At 44.7% G+C, this 17,438-nt stretch overlaps 1 protein-coding gene across 2 annotated transcripts in view; it reads left to right on the forward strand.

The window, feature by feature from the left end:
- Positions 1–644: 644 nt before the first annotated feature.
- Positions 645–17,438, forward strand: part of LOC124618105 (ras-related and estrogen-regulated growth inhibitor-like) — a 572,768-nt gene continuing 555,974 nt past the window's right edge. For both annotated transcript variants that reach the window (XM_047145318.1, XM_047145319.1), the window contains exon 1: positions 645–926. The gene's annotated coding sequence lies outside the window, so the exon portion shown is untranslated. The remainder of the gene's footprint in view (positions 927–17,438) is intronic.

The following is a 17,438-nucleotide window of genomic DNA, read 5'->3' on the forward strand; positions in this document are numbered from 1 at the left end:
ATGTAAAGAACATTTTTTTTTTTTTTTAAAAAGGCCCACATAGAAAGAATCAGCAACCAGTTGCACACAGGGTATTTCATTTTATTGTTGACGCTCACAAATAACACGATAGTTATAACCTTCTTATGAGGGGCACTAAGTCCCTGAAAGCGATTAAGAAATTAAATTTCTTTTGAACAGCTGGTTACTGATAATTTCGGTATGAACAACTACAGCTGCTGAAGTTGAATAAAATACTACATCAACACTTCCACAAAAATGACGTCTGAGGAGAGTAGAACCTCAGGGCACCCCATGTAACAAGTTCTTCGCGTCTCTCGATAAAAAAACAACTTCCATGTGCTGTCGATTCCGAGATTGCGATGCGAACAAAACGTGATGGTAGCGAACATTGACACGTCCTGCTTGGAGCGTACCATGACGAGGACCTTACGCTTCAGCCCCGGCCAGCCTCGTAACTGTCGGGCGACGCTATCGCAGCCGTTGTTACGTACCTGTCAGAAGCCCGGAGGCCGGTTTGAGGCGCCTACCGGGCGCCAGGCCCTAGTTCAGCGCGCCGTCGCCAGATGGCGGTGCGGGCGCCGCGGCGGCAGGTAAGAAAACCCGCGGCGGCGTGCGGCGTGCTTCAGTGCTCCGTTGCTGGTCGTAGCGAGCAGATCGGGAAGAGCTCTGTTTAGAACACGTGCGCGCGCGGCGTCGTCTTGGCTCTCGTTGCGTACGACCAAAACAAACCTTTGAGTTTTTTGAACGCTAAGTCCCACGGTCTTACGTCCTCCTAAGTGCCTTTCCACGAAGGTACACCATCCACTCCACCCCTCGGTAAACCATTATATCCTTAGGGCCGGTGCGCGGTAAAGAATATCTGAAAGCAAGAGACTGAGCAACAGCTGATCCACCCACGTGCTCCTGCAGCACTATTAATTTCGGTAAGTAAACTACATGCCGAGTTTCAAGCTTTTTGTCTATTATGCACATGTTCTCGTATGAAAGATGTTATTAGGAAGAAAATTCCACATTGTTTACGTTTAGAGATCAGTGAGATTAATGAAGCCGTTTTTTAAAATTATCACGTTCTATAAAATATTATTTTCATGCTGAATCAACTCTAAACGGCCTAGTTCTATGGCTCTGAGCTCACCCACTTTCGTAGAAATTTGTTGTTGAGAATACTATTAAGTATCCAATTTGTTTTGTCCGTAATTTCACCTTGCGGCAGAGGACATTACATCACTGCGCAGTGTGTATGGGAGAGTACTTCGTGACTTTACAATTCTCCCCTTTTCTCTGTTCTACTCGCGAATGAAACGTAGAAAAACACACAACACACTCTCTTAACTTACGGCCCTTGCGAGAGATAAGCAACAGAAACAGATTCAGTCCATTTACGGTTTCTCTTCAACGTTGATTCTCAACGGTTTCGAAGTAACATCCCTGCACGTCTTCGTAACTCCCACGTATTGACTGAGACGGCTGGGTAATAACTCATTCAATCTATACACCCGATGTTACGAGACACACTTTGGTCATTTTGTGCATTCTCACCCAAATTACATATCTTTCTTATTTATTGTCAGGCGAACAACGTTTCCTCGAACATATAACGACACATCCTCTGATCAGACAGATATGCCTCCCACTTATTCAAATATCTGCATGACACTTCACCACCTAACAGCTGACAGGCGTGGTACAGAAATGCTCATCTGGTGGTCCGCGTCTATTTTCTCCACAGCAGATTGGACCATACTCTTCCACTTTTTTTTCAGGAGCAAGCATTTCTTAGGAAATATAACAAAAAGTGGGTGCTCCTAAGAAGATTTTAGCTGCGTGACCGTTTCGATCGTGCTGCAAAAACCGTCTTCAGGAGCACCCTTCTTTAATAAACCATTCACTTGAAGTGAGTACACCTGAGAAAGTAACTGCGTGGCCGAAACGTAGTACTGGAGAAAATATGAGGAACGATGCGACGTAACAGATGCTTTATTGACTGTGTTAGTAACAGCTCTGATGTAATACTTGATGTAGTTTTTTGCTCGCCACTTATCATTAAGAGATGTCGGACTGCGAAGTAATAGTACAGATCGTAGTGCTGCTGAAGGCAGACGTCAGCCGAGCACGGCAAACCCTGGACGCGGCCGATCCGTAGAGCGGCCGGTGCCCCGGCGCTCTCCGCTCGGTTACTGACCTACACAAGCCTCTTCCGCGGCTGCCAAACTCCCACTGGGAGCGCAACAGGTCGCGTGTTCGGCCGGTGCCGCGGGATAGCCTCAGATTCTTGCGCTCTGCTAACAGCAGTTGCCCCAGTTTTGTTTCACAACACTATCGTAGACAATGTAACTGTATGATTACAACTGTGTACAAAATAGCTAGCAATCTTTTATGAAACGTATAGTTTGTTTACGTACCTGTTTCTACTTAGTTGCTCATCGTCAGGTAGCACATTTTCCACTAGTCTTACAAGAACTTACGCTTATTTGCCTCGCTGTTTAGGGTCTACAGCATCCTTTTAGTCCCACAGTGTGTGAACAAGTGTATACACGCGCCTCAAGTGACATCTTAGTCCCTACGTTGTGAATATTCCTTTGCACTGTGGTCAGTCAGCCTGTAGGGAAGTGTAATTCCTCCAGCAACGCGAAAACTAGAATTAAAAAAGACTTCAGAAATATTCGGATGTGTGTCAGATTCTAATTTCGCCTGAATGACTAGGCACGGTTATTGTGGGTTGTTATGAGAATCATCCGCTTTTTCTTAGTCATTCTTTCGATAGAATGTATGCTGTGAACCATTGATGCCCATCCTATTCTTACGTGTTACCCCTAAAGCTCTAAATAATCTGTTCTAACTATAACTACTTTGACGTTTACTTTCCGTTTCCCATATTCCACTGTCAGAGTAATTATCCCTCAATACATTACCACAAGTCCCAAAAAACTGATTTCTATTTCTAGTAGCTATTTCATTGTAGATCCTTTCTTCGCTTGCTCTTTATAATACATCTTCCTTCCGCATTTCAGTGTTTGCTTAATATTGTTTCAATTTATTCGCCACCAGGCATAGCCCACACAGCCAGTCACCATGTATTTTATTCTAGTGTGCATGTAGTGTGTCTATGACGGTACATAATGTGTTGTAACACAGATAAATCTAGCATGGTAGAATTGAATTTAAGCGGTTGTTACATAAAAGTGTCATAGCTTCGTATGTTCATTATGATACATGTTAATTAACTGCTGTTTTCTGTAGCTGTACCCTTCTTCATGCTCCTTTTAAGTTTTGCAGGGGTCTGTATTTGGTTATATCATTTGCTTCTAATAATGTTTACACGTTTGTTGGGAGTTCGTTTCGTGACAACACCACGTACATGATCTTACGCAGTCTTCGGGATCAATCGAATAAAATATGCTTGAGGTCTTTACTTGAGCCGAAGGGAGGTTGGATCATAGTGAATCAAGATACGAACTGGAAGAAATACTTGTGATTAAATTCGAGGTGCCATATCGTCACTTGGAAGTCTTATTTGAAATCGGTTTTGTAATACCAAACGTTTTCACAAGACGGGGAACCATGGCTGCTTGTTGTCTTCTCTTATTTTCAAATGACGAGCCTAGTTTGTCATTCGATTGATTCTTTTCTACAATCGTTTAACACCACGTATGCAGCGCCCGCAAATTCTACTGTTACAGTTTTATTAATGTGCACTGTTGACCTGTGAAGGGATCTTTCGCAAATCTATTGTTAGCAACCAAGCTAATACTCTCCATTGGCACAATGGATTCGAAGAAATCAGTGAAGTAAGTACACTAGTTTCGTTTACTGCTATGTTACTCACCTATAGCGACAACTGAGAGTGTGAACCAATGCCATTACGTTAATGAACTGATTACTTTGATATCAGTGTTTCCGTTGAAATTTACAGTCTCCATGTCCGTTCCCCCAAGTATCCCATTCTCGAATGCGCCGTGGCAGAACTTATGTATACAGTTTTTGAACGTAATACAGCGGACACACTAGTTCCACCGAATACTTGAGCTGTCCATGGAGGTATATTCCAATGGCATAAACTGTTAAGGTGATACGGATTATAATCCCTATTTTGGACCAATTTTCGATTCGCCTTGATCTGTTCAGCATATTTCTCTTACCAAAGCATTCGTACCATACCTGTATGTTTCTTATGGCTTTCTTTGAGCAATAATCTTGCGTGATTCCGGTTTGTAGATGGAACTTATTTTACTTTTCCTACTGCACGTTCTCCGCTGTGGATGTTCAAGGATGTTGCGCTGTGTCATTATTTTGCCCTTGTTTGTTTAAGCTACTATTCGAATACTACGCCCGCATCTCGTGGTCGTGCGGTAGCGTTCTCGCTTCCCACGCCCGGGTTCCCGAGTTCGATTCCCGGCGGGGTCAGGGATTTTCTCTGCCTCGTGATGGCTGGGTGTTGTGTGCTGTCCTTAGGTTAGTTAGGTTTAAGTAGTTCTAAGTTCTCGGGGACTTATGACCACAGCAGTTGAGTCCCATAGTGCTCAGAGCCATTTCAACCATTTCATTTTCGAATACTACGTTATACATTCAGTCTGCTCAATTAGGATAAAACTCAGTATCCTGTGTGCTAGTTTTTAAATTTTGAATGTATGAGGTGCTTAACTTTGTGTGATGCAGTAAATAAATGTTTTCCTTCAAAAATCGGAATTCTGTTATTCAAATAAGTCATAGAAAATTAGGTGGTCGCTAAAGTTAATCCTTCGATTATAAAAAGTAAACTATCGTCTAGACTGATTTCAGACTTTAAATTTTCTAAGCCTCAAGCACTTACTTTTTCCTTAACACATTGTCTGTAATGCCTTTATCTGACTGCTGATCACCTTTTCCTCTACTACATAAAATGTAGATGATTTATATTACACTGGAATGTGTTAAGACATTTCCGCAGAGGTCTATCATTTGGTCATTGAAATATTTATATAGATATCAAATTCTGAATAACACGCCAGTCTGTCAAATTAGCTGTTATCTTCCGTTATGCTTACGAGATTTAAGTTTCAGGGATGGCAGCTTTCTTTTATGAAGTTTCGGCTGTTTGTTTTTGCTTGACTGATACACTTTTAGTCTCTTAAAGCATGGTGGAACATCATACTTCATCAATTTTTTATAGTTCGGTAAATTTTGATTTAAGAAGGTACGCAGTAAGTGCGAGATAAAGTCTTCCAGAGCTAAGCTATAAAAGCCATGGATCATTATCATCGTAATAATTTTTTGATCAAGAAAACACAGTTGTTTGAGTCTGCGTGCATTAATAATTCTTCCACTGTTACATTAGTAGCCTCAACTGGGTCCATTGTAGGTTTTTATGTGTCCAGCCAGAGTGCTAGAATCGGTAATGAAAAAAAATCCTTGGAATTTAGTACGTGTGTCACGTAGTACAGTGAACGACTTTCTTAGTGTGGCCGATGACGATGACCGTAATCAGTTATGTCTAAATAATAGGTCTGCTTGCACTTCCTCTGTTGTTTTTGTAATGTTGGTGGACGATGAGCTGAAACCTTTCAACATAATTTTATTAACAAATGTAATAAATTTCCCTCTTATGGTGGAGGACACGTACTACCGTAGGTACTGCATCACTTGAGCACCTTAGTAACGAGAAGCGGTGCATTTAGGAGCAAAGCTTGAAAATTCAGCCGTTGTTCACGTGCGAAGTATCTACAGGAGTTCTGCGAGCCTTTCGCAAATTGAGACGGTCTTGTACCATTGTCTCCTTTGTCTGCCCATCGTTGTAGAAGACGAAGCACTAACTGGGTGACCTCATCCGCACTTCTGCGCTAAGAAGATGCCCGCGTCAAACGTTTGCTTCTCGTTTCACACTCGGGCCCTAGTTAAGTACGTTTCCAGACTCCCCTCTCGAAGGACACTGATTTATGATCATTCGCCGGAAGATGGATTGATTTTTTTTCACTACTTAATGGAAGATGCTTATGCTGAGAATAAAGCATTTATGTGTTTTCCTAAAATAAATTACCTTATTAGACAGTCATGGCTCAACCTTTAGTTTAATTGGCATCGCAACCAAGATGGAACTTGGCATGAGTCACATACACAAAGCTTGTACCGATAAGTAAATCACGCCAGCTTCTAGGAAAACAAGGTGTCGCTGGCGAACTATAAATGTATTTACTTACTTAATTTATACTGAGTGACCAAACGTCAATGCCCCTCATCGAAATCGGCGGCAATCTAACCGGCAGTACATTGCAGATCACCCCATATGGCTTTACAGAGACGATGTGATGTTCGTTCAACAAATACAACTCATCGTCCTGTGCAGTGTTTTAGTGCTTGTGGAATCATTGTCTTTCTGATACTGAAGATCTGACCTAGACATTGCTGGCTCAGAAATCTGATTTCTTGTGTAATCTACGATAAGCTATGACCCATCTTGGATCCATTGTCATACCCGCCCGAAGTGCCTTAACTCGCTTAGTGCAGCTCTATAAAAGACAGCTCAGATGTCCCCGAGCGAGCGAGGTGGCGCACACTGGACTCGACGGTTCAAACCCGCGTCCGGCCATCCTGATTTAGGTTTTTCGTGAGTTCCCTAAATCGCTTCAGGCAAATGACGGGATGTTTCCTTTGAAAGGGCACGGCCGACTTCCTTCCCCATTCTTCCCCAAACCGATGGAACCGATGATCTCACTTCTTGGTCCCCTCCCCCATATCAACCAATCACGTCTTCGCTCGTACGACATGCTTCATCCAGTCGCAAGATGTGGGCATCGTACACGGCGCATATTCAAATGGAAGAACTTTTCCCATGCCATTTGGCTACTCAGTTCATATCTGCTCTACATTACTGGTCTATTGGTTCACACGTTAACCTTCTTATCACAAGTTACCCACAAATACACTATGTGATCAAAAGTATCCGGACACTCCCAAAAACATAAGTTTGTCATATTAAGTGCACTGTGCTGCCACCTATTGCCAGGTACTCCTTATCAGCAACCTCAGTAGTCATTACACATCGTGAAAGAGCAGAATGGGGCGCTCCGTGGAACTCACGGACTTCGAACGTGGTCAGGTGATTGGGTGTCACTTGCGCCATACTTCTGTACGCGAGGTTTCCACACTCCTAAACATTCCTAGGTCCACTGTGTCTAATGTAGTAGTGAAGTGGAAACGAGAAGCGACACGTAAGCACAAAAGTCTACAGGCCGACCTCGTCTGTTGACTGACAGAGACCGCCGACAATTGAAAAAAAGAAAAAAAATGTTTCAAATGGCTCTGAGCACTATGGGACATAACATCTGAGGTCATCGGTCCCCTAGAACTTAGAACTACTTAAACGTAACTAAGGACATCACACACATCCATGCCCGAGGCAGAATTCGAACCTGCGACCGTAGCAGCAGGGCGGTTCCTGACTGAAGCACCTAGAACCGTTCGGACACAGCGACCGGCGACGATTGAAGAGGGTCGTAATGTGCAATAGGCAGACATCTATCCAGACCATCACACAGGAATGCCAAACACCAGGATCCACTGCCAGAACTATGGCAGTTAGGCGACTGGTGAGAAAACTTGGATTTCGTGGTCGAGCGGCTGCTCATAAGCCACACATCACGCCGGGAAATGCCAAACACGCCTCACTTGGTGTAAGGAGCTTAAACATTGGACTATTGAACAGTGGATAAACGTTGTGTGGACTGACGAAACATGGTACGCAATGTGGCGATCCGATGGCAGGGTGTGGGTATGACGAATGCCCGGTGAACGTCATCTGCCAGCGTGTGTAGTGCCAACAGTAAAATTCGGAGGCCGTGGTGTTATGGTGTAGTCGTTCTTTTCATGGAGGGGGCCTGCATCCCTTGTTGTTTTGCGTGGCACTATCACAGCACAGACCTACACTGATGTTTGAAGCACCTTCTTGCTTCCCACTGTTGAAGAGCAATTCGGAGATGGCGATTGCAATCTTCAACACAATAGAGCACCTTTTCATAATGCACCGTCTGAGGCGGAATGGTTACACGACAATAACATCCCTGTAATGGACTGCCCTGCGCAGAGTCCGCACCTGAATGCTTTAGAACACGTTTTGGATGCTTTGAAATGGCGACTTCGTGCCAGGCTTTACCGACCGACATCGATACCTCTTCTCAGTGCAGAACCCCGTGAAGAATGGGCTGCCATTCCCCAAGAAACCTCCCAGCACCTAATTGAACGTAATCCTGCGAGAGTGGAGGCTGTCATCCAGGCTAAGGGTGGGCCGACACCATATCGAATGCCAACATTACCGTTGGAGGGCACCACAGATTTGTAAGGCATTTTCAGTGAGGTGTCCAAAAACTGTTGAACACATAGTGTACCTTCACATAACAACTAACGACATTTCATTGGAGTTACATTCGCGATCAGAAGACTAAGAGATACGTACCTGTCATGAGGTAGGGCTTTCGTTCTTCCCGTTGCCAGTTGCTTAGCGTGGTCTGCTTGGAACAACAAATGGTTGTAGAGCTCACATGCCTATCATAACTCACTGAAATTAGTCGTAAGAAGGCACTTACATCTCTCTCGATGTTGTCACTGGTGTTTTCCTTACAAGTGAGGTCAAAAGATGTGGAGAACATGAAAGTACCCAAAAGTCCGCTGAGTGTTCCTCAAACCAAACTATCAGTTCTGAAACGTTGGCATCGCTCATAGTTTAGGTGCAGGTACGGGTTGCCTGCTTTAAACAGTGCAATCCATGCCACTTACAAGTGGCTATGGTAAAGTAACTGCTGGTATTGAAGTGTGAGACACAGATGTGAGCTGTCTCCTCTACTGTTCACCCTATATATCGGAGATGCAGTTGCGGAAATAAAAGAAAGTCGTAGGAGTAAGATTGAAAGTTAACATGAGAGGATATCAGTGATACGATTCGCTGATGACAGTGCTATCCTCATTGAAAATGAGGAAGACTTACAAGAGTTGTTGAACAGAGTGAGAGGTCTGAGCACAGAACGTGGATGGGGAGTGAAGCAAGGAAAGAGGGGAGTAACGAGCAGTACTCATGCTGGAATAATGATTAACTTAACATCAAAATTAGGGACCACGAAGTATCGAAGTGAAGGTGATAATGATGATGATGTTTGGATTTTGGAGCCCTCAACTGCGCGGTTATCAGCGCCAGTACAAATTCCAAATCTTTTCTCAGTCTAATCTTGGCACTTGCATGAATGATGATGAAATGATGAGGACAACACAAACACGAAGTGAAGACATTCTGCTAACTTGTAAGAAATATTAAAGTTTGACAAAAGAAGTAGTGCAAATATAAGAAGTAAATTAGCACTGGGAAAGAGGGTATTCTTCTCTACAGGAAATCTTCTAGTGTCAAACATAAGCCGTAATTTGAGGAAAAATTTTGTGAGAATATGTGTTTGGAATACAAGATTGTATGGAAGTGTATCATGAGTTGTGGGAGAACCGGTAAATAAGTGAATCGAAGAGTTCCAGATGTTCTGCTTGAGAAATATGTTGAAAATTAGCCGGACAGATACTATAAAGATTCAGAGTCAGTGAGGATATAATATGTGGAAAACGTTGACATGAAGAAGGGACAGGGTGATAGGATACGTGCCAGGACATCAGGATAGTAGAGAATTGTAGAGGCTAAAAACTGTAGGAGAAGACATAGATTGAAATATACCCAACAAATAATTGAGGACATTGGATTTAAGTGCTAGTCTGAGATGAAGAAGTTGTCAAAGGACTGGAAATCTTCGCGAGTCGCATCGAACCAGTCATAAAACTGAAGAATACACACACAAAAAAAGAACCATGAGGCGATGTGCTGCCGACCGGCCGCCGAAACAGTATCATCCTCTGCCATATGGCATCATTAGGATGCAGTAAGATTGGGAATGGAGTGGACACATCGGTCTGCCGGCCGTTTGTCAGTTCTGAGGCCTCGGGCCACAACTTTGGTTCCAGTAGCTCCCCAATCGGCATCACGAAGCTGAATGCATCGCATTCCAGTCGAATCACCAACGAAAAATCCCTGCCACGCCTACTACCGTTCTCGGATGCTCTACATGGCGGACAGACGTGTTGACTGCTCACTAAGTAAAACTTACGCCCAAAATGCTCCGGAAAGTATGTTTTTTCGAGCAACCTTTACACGGTATTGCCTTAGAAGTGAGAGATACGCCGTTAATTTATTCTGTGGCCCGATTTAGTATTAACAAGCGATTGTAACAATGTAAATATTTGTGGCGTGAGGAAAGACAGAAAGTGTATTAAGTGTACTGATATCTGGAGCCTTGTGGGAATTGTGGATGTGGGAATTCTGTATATCAAGACACGTAGGCCCAGAATTACCGATGAGACATGAGGTGTGGTAAGCATCCCATTAACTAAAATTTTCTCAGGCTTCCAGCCGCGTCAGGTGGTTAAAATCTCCTGGGATTTTAACCAGCTGACGCGGCTGGAAGCTCGAGAAAAATTTTATTTATTCATATCGCCGCGAAACCATGCTTCATATATCCCCTTTATTCCTCGTATGGAACGATGATCATAGAGGGTGAGTCACTAATGTACATCATGCCGAAATTTACTTTGAACTCAGTGATAACAGACGAAGATGGATATCGTTGCAACTTTTTCAGTGAATGAACTACGGACAGACATGTGGGACTCTAGGGGAACCCCGAGTACGCGGTTAGAACATTGATGAACATTGCATTCATCTGTACTTCGGAGAAGGTTAAATGAGACTGCAATGCCCATGGTCCTGTCTGTGGCCAACATCCCTTTGTGTCGACGAAGATTGTATCTGACTACCCACAGCACTGTCTCCAGTCACGGTACAACGCACGGCCGCACCAGCTATTGTTCGACCTCGGCGACCACGACACGAAAGTGTTTGCAAGGACGCCTTGCCAAAAATGACGTCCCAATGCCAGCTAGTTCTTTTCTCTTTTTATGTATCCTCGACGGCACTGTTTACGCCTCTCGAGCTCTGCGTTTACTGTGTGACAGGAGCAGTCGCTATCGTACTATGCGAGTTAAGGCGGGAGAAGCGCAACACAGGCGAGCAGGCTCTTGTAGTGGTCTCTGCAGTTGTTTCCTTCGTTGTCCGGCAGTGCGAAACGGGCTCGGAGTGTGTTATTTAGCGTCGGCGGGGTCACTGACCAGAGCGGCGCCGCGCTTGGCGGCGTGCGTGCGGGGTGCCGGCGCGGCCCGCCCCCGCGGATGACTAACCTCGCGGCAGACAAACAGCACGTGCGCGCCGCGCGGCCACTCACCTTGACCCAGCGTCGCCGCCGCCGCCTCCACTGCCTTCCAGCGCCTCGGGACGCCAGCGGCGACCTACAGTGCTCCACCCGCTGCTGCGCGGCACACTTGTCGCGAGTGCATTGGCGTTCGCTTGTCTCTAAACCGAACTCCAAGTAGTCCCAAACTCAGGGCGCAGATGCAGGAACCTTGCGTTAAGAAGTGTCAACTGCGTATCTGTGCAATGTGAATAACTGTTTAGTGTTGTACAGTTTACTATTGGACTGTTTTGTCATGGATGAGCCCGAAACCCGGTGCCAGCACATACTCTACTTCTTCTTCGGTAGCGCTACAGTCCTTGGTGAGCCGTGGCTTTTCCAGCTGTTTTTTCCAAACTTCTCGGTTTTTGTTGCAGCTCTTATTCGCCCCCCGGATTCCATCACAACATCTAGGTCTCCATTTCCGTCTAGCAGCATGGATCATACCTTTTACCATTTTCGTTTGTATTCTCCTCTCCGCCGTTCTCTTCACGTGTTCTAGCCGATCTGGTGTATTGTACTGTATCTCTTCCTTGTATTCATGATTGCAACTCGGTGTAGCGTATCCTCCACCCACCTTGGCCACAAATTTTACATAGCATTTTCCGCTGAAAGGTTTTCAAATCGTTTTGTCTTCTTCTCTCAGAGTCCATACTTCTGACCCATACGTGACAACCGGGCAAACTAGGGAGTTACATATCAGGAGCTTTGTTCTTCTTGTAACAATGCTACACTACTGGCTATTAAAATTGCTACACCAAGAAGAAAATGAGAAACGGGTAATCATTGGACTAATACATTATACTAGAGCTGACATGTGATTACATTTTCACGCAATTTGGGTGCATAGATCCTGAGAAATCAGTACCCAGAACAACCACCTCTGGCCGTAACAACGGCTTTGATACGCCTGGGCATTGAGTCAAACAGAGCTTGGATGGCGTCTACAGGTACAGCTGCCCATGCAGCTTCAAGACGATACCACAGTTCATCAAGAGTAGGGACTGGCGTATTACGACGAGACAGTTGCTCGGCCACTATTGACCAGACGTTTTCAGTTGGTGAGAGATCTGGAGAATGCATTGGCCAGGGCAGCAGTCGAACATTTTCTGTAGCCAGAAAACATGCGGTTGTGCATTATCGTACTGAAATGTAGGGTTTCGTAGGGATCGAGTGAAGGGTAGAGCCACGGGTCGTAACACATCTGAAATGTAACGTCCACTGTTCAAAATGCCGTCAATGCGAACAAGAGGTGACCGAGACGTGTAACCAATGGCACACCATACCATCACGCCGGGTAATATGCCAGTATGGCGTTGACGAATACACGCTTCCAATGTCCGTTCACCGCCATGTCGCCAAACACGGATGCGACCATGATGATGCTCTAAACGGAACCTGGATTCATCCGAAAAAATGACGTTTTGCCATTCGTGCACCCAGGTTCGTCGCTGAGTACACCATCGCAGGCGCTCCTGTCTGTGATGCAGCGTCAAGGGTAACCGCAGCAGTGGTCTTCGAGCTGACAGTCCATGCTGCTGCAAACGTCGTCGAATTGTTCGTACAGATGGTTGTTGTCTTGAAAACGTCCCCATCTGTTGACTCAGGGATCGAGACGTGGCTGCACCATCTGTTACAGCCATGCTGATAGGATGGCTGTCATCTTGACTGCTAGTGATACGAGGCCGTTGGGATCTAGCACGGCGTTCCGTATTACCCTCCTGAACCCACCGATTCCATATTCTGCTAACAGTCGTTGGATCTCGACCAACGCGAGCAGCAATGTCGTGATATGATAAACCGCAATCGCGGTGGCTACAATCCGACCTTTATCAAAGTCGGAAACGTGATGGTACGCATTTCTCCTCCTTGCACGAGGCATCACATCAACGTTTCACCAGGCAGCTCCAGTCAACTGCTGTTTGTGTATGAGAAATCGGTTAGCAACTTTCCTCATGTGAGCACGTTGTAGGTGTCGCCACCGGCGCCAACCTTGTGTGAATGCTGTGAAAAGCTAATCATTTGCATATCTCAACATCTTCTTCCTGTCGGTTAAATTTCGCGTCTGTAGCTCTTCATCTTCGTGGTGTAGCAATTGTAATGGCCAGTAGTTTATTTATAAAGATTTTACTGCTTGTATCGTTTCTCTTACAGCCTTTTTCAGTTCTGTTGTTGTTTAACGTGAAGGCTCTCAACTAAAAGTGGACACTCCTATCACGTTTGTATTTAGATTGAACGTGTGGTCTCTTCTGGCCTCAGTGTGTGACATCACCATACTCTGACGTGATTAATCATGGGATACCTCCTAATATCGCTTCTGGCCCCCTTTTGTCCGGCATAGAGCAACAGCTCTACTTGCCATGGACTCAACAGGTCGTTGGAAGTCCCCTGCAGAAATATATAGCCGTGCTGTCGCTATAGCCGTCCATAAATGCGAAGTGTTGCCGGTGCAGGATTTTGCACACATATTGAATTCTCGGCGAAGTCGCATAAATCATAAATTTTTCGATAGGATTCACGTCAGGCGATCTGACATGAACACATAGAGAACACCGACAAAAAAAATGTTCAGATGTGTGTGAAATCTTATGGGACTTAATTGCTAAGGTCATCAGTCCCTAAGCTTACACAATACTTAACCTAAATTATCCTAAGGACAAACACACACACTCATGCCCGAGAGAGGAATCGAACCTCCGCCGGAACCAGCCGCACAGTCCAAGACTGCACTGCCTAAGACCGCGTGGCTAATAACGCGCAGGAACCATTGGTGGGCCACATCGGAAAAAGGTGACGACGAAAAAAAAGTGAAATTTATTCTTGAAAATGATCTGAATTGTAATAGCTTTAGATGTACTGCTTGAAGCGATATATGAAAATATGTGCCGGACCGGAACCTTTTTGCGAGTGATCGCTTTGCCACTCAGCCTATCCGAGCACGCTCCCTGGAACGATCCAAACTTCCAAATGTCACACGGACAGCCGAAAGGGTAAGGCGACCGCACGCAGCAAGCGGGAAATCCCGGTTACAGTCCCGATACATCACAAATTTTCATACGTCAAAAAAATGGCTCTGAGCACTATGGGACAACTTCTGAGGTCATCAGTCCCCTAGACCTTAGAACTACTTAAACCTAACTAACCTAAGGACATCACAAACATCCATGCCCGAGGCAGGATTCGAACCTGCGGCTGTAGAGGTCGCTCGGTCGCAGACTGTAGCGCCTAGAACCGCTCGGCCACCACGGCCGGCTTTCATACGTCACTTTACGTAGTACATATATATACTATTGCAGTTGAGGTGAATTTCAGGACTAAATTTCGTTACTTGAGAACCGTAGTTCGTACACAAATATAAAAATAAGAAAAAGAAATATGCATCCTATCGAAGTATAAGATAAATAGAAATGAAACAGGTCTAATTTGAAAGTGTTTGATATGTGATACGGTATGGAAGCTTTCCTACGGAATAGTATTACATTAATTCAGCTGCTATATGTCCAGACACACCGACCTAGCCGATGTTCATCACACATAAAAGTTGCTCTTTGGTTCACGAAATTTCCACACGGTTATTCAACCAGTTCTTCAACTTTACCTTATCGAGAACACGCTTCTCCCTTGATTCGAAAGCCAATGTTCATTTACGTTTTGAACCTCTGACACATCGTACTGGAGACGCAGATCAATTTAAAATAACAGGACCATAAATTGCCTACTAATTTTGAGACAATAAATTGTAGAAAGTAGGTTAGATGAAAACACTGCCGAAGTGCCGAAAAAGATCTGCATAGGCAAACATTTCAAGAAATGCATGAAGTCTGTTGAAAATTTACTTGGGAAGTTTCATGAACTGGCATTCTGTAACGAATCTAAAAATACTCTGTTGTTCCCAACAGAACAGTGAAAACTTCAGGCCATGAATAGTTTCCAAAGAGACATTCCTTGGTTCCTGCCAAACACAACGAAATGGTCGACTTCAATTTAATGACAGTTCCGCATAATCAAGTGGCAACCTGGTACTGATATTTTACAATGAACGAAATTATCAGTGATTCATTTCACGTGTGGGGCTCTAAGTGAAACGAATGAAATCAAATTTAGTTTACTGCTCAGAATCAATAAAATTTACTACTTCTCATTTACTCGCCCGATACCTTAACTCGCATCCAAAAGTGTCAAGAAAACTGAAGAAACTTCGTTCTCTGACATGAAAGATATTTCCCAGAAGCACATGGTACCAATGTCGTTGCCGGTCGGGGTGGCCTAGCGGTTCTAGGTGCTGCAGTATGGAACTGCGCGACCGCTACGATGGCAGGTTTGAATCCTGCCTCGGGCATGGATGTGTGTGATGTCCTTAGGTTAGTTAGGTTTAAGTATTCTAAGGTCTAGGTGACCTCAGAAGTCCCATAGAGCTCAGAACCATTTGAACCAATGTCGTTGAATAATAAGTGTGCATGGATCAAGAAATGTATTCTGTTACTCAGAATACAATGACGCGTCCAACCCTTGCAGCTCGCGCAATATTGTAAACAACCCAGCCACATGCATGTATAAATCAATAAATTATAGGTCAATTTCAAACATTACAAAAGCTGCAGGTCCCAGCCAGTCAAAACAAAGCACATTTATAATAGGTTTGCGCGCCCGTCGTTTTATGATGGTTTGCGGATATCACTTCAGGAAGATAATTGTTTGCTACGTGAGAAATCAGAATCTGCGAAACATGGCTGAAGCATTGAATGAACCGAAGCACGTATATTTTGCAAATAATCTCAAAAATTGTAGGCGTGATACTGATGCAAACACCAGATTTATAAGTTGGTACTGTAGTGGCGACAAGTTTTCGTAATACAGTATTATGATGGAGCATTTTATTTTAAAAGTGAAAACAAGCACTACATTACTTTAGCAAGTACATCCTAACTGTACTTAACAGTGTTTTAGTAAAAACTCCGCTCTGGCTGCCCCTCACGTCGTTGCAGGGGTCAAAGTTATTGTGCGCCGATCAAGCCTTATGCTGGTGATACGGTGTTGAAAATGATGCCTCCATTATGATATATCTGTTGCAGATAATCATAAGACTCGTATACTGTCGCAGTAGTCGTCGTGAGGTTGATATCGTGGGACTGAAGTTCCCGAGTGTCCACAATCTGAAATACGCATCGCTGGTTTATTTACGAAGTATATTCGGCTATAAAATGTCCTACCGACTTCGTGGCACCCGCAAAACAGTTTCTGTTCAGTAACCGACAAGACAGCTTGGGGCTTATTTATAGGAATGGACAATCCGCTAACAGTTCACATTTGCCTTGCACACACTTTGTTATACCAGTGACCCTTCATATTTGCATCCATAGCGTACACGAAAACTCAGTTCATCCACGCATGAAAGCAGAGCTCTAGACGGCATTAATCATTGTCTTCCTGCACTTCACATAGATTCAGTGCACACATTATGCTAAATGATTTATCCGTATCCCCACAAACTGAAGGCAGCATACCAGGCATGCCGTGACGTAGTCAGTCAGCTTTTTCTCCCAATCAGCGCCCTTCCATTATATACAATATTGTTCAGGCGATAGCACAGTCACCTGGCGAGGAATGACTGCTAGTCACACGCATCCTCTGTCAAGTAGCATCAGTGAACGTGTGAAGAATGCGCGATTTGTCTGAGTTTGACCGAGGGCGGTAGTGATGGCTGTTCGAAAAGTGCTGTGGTGAGTGCCTTCAACACGTGGGAAACCAAGCGAAACCACATCCAGACGTCGTGGGATTGGGCGGCCTCCCTCGTTAAAGATGTCGGACGTCGTAGGTTGAACAGGCTGGTAAAACAGTACAGGCGGCGACCTGTGGCGGAGCTGTGTCTGAAGACATAGTGCACCAAACGCTCCTAACGATCGCTCCCAGCAGCCGACGACCTATGCATGTGTCAATGTCGACACCATGACATCGGCAACTGCGACTGAAATGGGCACATGACCATCGGCACTTGACGTTGGCGAAGTGTCAGAGCGTTGCATGGTCTGATGAATCCCGGCACTTTCTTCATCATGTCGATGGGAGGTTGCGAATCCGTCGTCTTCCATTGGGAACAGCTCCGAACAGCTCCTTTACTGCGGGACGGAGACAAACTGGCGACGTTTCTGGGGA

This window comes from Schistocerca americana, chromosome 1, assembly GCF_021461395.2.
Source record: "Schistocerca americana isolate TAMUIC-IGC-003095 chromosome 1, iqSchAmer2.1, whole genome shotgun sequence".
NCBI classification, from domain to species: domain Eukaryota; kingdom Metazoa; phylum Arthropoda; class Insecta; order Orthoptera; family Acrididae; genus Schistocerca; species Schistocerca americana.